This window comes from Alligator sinensis, unplaced genomic scaffold (assembly GCF_000455745.1).
Source record: "Alligator sinensis unplaced genomic scaffold, ASM45574v1 scaffold707_1, whole genome shotgun sequence".
NCBI lineage: Eukaryota > Metazoa > Chordata > Crocodylia > Alligatoridae > Alligator > Alligator sinensis.
Genome location: NW_005842065.1, coordinates 1,894,929 through 1,897,009, shown reverse-complemented (window position 1 = coordinate 1,897,009; position 2,081 = coordinate 1,894,929).

The window sequence follows — 2,081 nt, the reverse complement described above, 5'->3', positions numbered from 1 at the left end:
CCCCCCCCAATTCCCTCCCAGGCAGTTCAGGCTTTGTAGGGAAGGAGCAGCAGAGGTCCAAGTTGTGGGGGCAGGTGCCAGGCAGTGCCAGGCCAGCTGGACATGAAGGGGGCAGGGCTGCCGGGCAGAAGAGACTGCCCCCCCACCGGCATCTCTGGAGACAACGAACCCAGGCGTCCGGGCTCCCCCTCCTCCCATCCATCACCTCCCAGCCCCCACTCCCCTCCCAGAGCAGGGAGAGAACCCAGGCGGGCAGCCATGGTGACTGAAAGGGACCCAGGCTGGGAATGACACTGATGGGGGTCAGGGAGGGAACCCTCCTGGATTCCTGGGTCCTTTTCCCCCCACAGCCCCCAGAGCCATCAGCATCCTCTCCAGAGATGCCATGATACAAAGACCACAGTGTTGGAGCAGCAGGAGGCCAGGCTGGCTCTAGGGGGACTTGGACACACATGTGTGCGTGTGAGTACATGTGTGCATTTGTGCATGCCAAAAAAGCACATGATCCCCCATTCACATGGGGGCTGGTGGCGGGGTGGGTCTCAGCCCCACTGAACTGGGTGGGCTGACACACAAGCTGATGGAGCATGTGCATATGTGTGTGTATGTACATGTGCATGCAAGTGCATGGGGCGTGGGGGCACGACCTGCTCCCATGGGGTAGAACCAGGGCTTTCCAAACCAAGCACCAATGTGTGAAACTAGGCCGTATGTGCAACACATGAGTGCCCCACTGTGCATACATGCGTGTTCAAGGTAGGAGGAGGGACCTGCATGCTCTGCACAGGAAGGGAGGAAAAAGCACTGGATGGACAGGCAGAGATGTACACAGGCCCCCCACGCATGTGCAGGCGTGTGCATGTGTGTGCAAGCCCAGAGCTAAGGTGGCACCACCTGACCTCATTATCAGGCCCAGCTCCCCCCCCCTCCCCAGGTGCCTGCTCCATGGGGGGCAGGAGCAGGCCCCAAGCAAGGGGGGAATTGTGGGGGGGCTCCGTGACACATGCAGTTGACACGGACAGGCCGTGTCACCCCCTGCCCATCCCCCACGCTCCCCGCCATCACTATGTGTGTCGCCGCTTCACCCAGCCAGAGCCAGCCAGATCCGGCACTGGGCACACAAGTGTGCGCTGGGCCCCCCAAAAAACTGCACATGCGAGAGCCCATGGCCATGGATGCACACGGAGAATATGCTAGCATCCCCTATAGAGACGTGCACAGAACCCCTATAGAGAGCATGCAGTCATTCTCTATAGAGCCAGCTATGCTGAGCCTACAGCCGCCCTTCAGAGATGTGCATAGAGAGCCCTATAGCTGCACCCGCCCATCCCCTAAAGAGACACGTCGAGCCCCCTATAGGGCACACACAGCCATCCCCTATAAGTGTGCATCGACCCCCTATAGAGAACATGCCTGCCCCCCCAGAGCCAGCGATGCCGAGCACACGGCCACCCCCTACAGATGTGCCTAGCGTTTCCTCCAGCGAGCACGCAGCAAGCACGCAGCCAGCCCCAACCCCCTACAGAGAAGCACATCCATCCCCTATAGATGTACCCCGCATCCCCATGGAGAACACACACCCATCCCTATAGAGATAACCGAACTCCCTATAGAAGACACGCAGACCCCCCCACCCAAGATGTACCCCCAGCTCCCTATAGAGGACACGCGCGTTTCCTCCAGCGAGCACGCAGCAAGCACGCAGCCAGCCCCAACCCCCTACAGAGAAGCACATCCATCCCCTATAGATGTACCCCGCATCCCCATGGAGAACACACACCCATCCCTATAGAGATAACCGAACTCCCTATAGAAGACACGCAGACCCCCCCACCCAAGATGTACCCCCAGCTCCCTATAGAGGACACGCAGCCATCCCTATAGAGACAGCCATAGAAAACCTACGAGCGTCCCCTATAGAGCGCCCCCCCCGGCGCGCGAGGGCCGTCCCCTATAGATGCGCAGCGCCGCCCGGAGCTCCCGCCCTCCCCGCGGCAGGACCCTACAGCGAGCAGCCGCCGTCCTCTATAGACCTTCCCCGCCTCCCCTCGCAGCTATACCGCCGTGCAACCCCCGCGGTC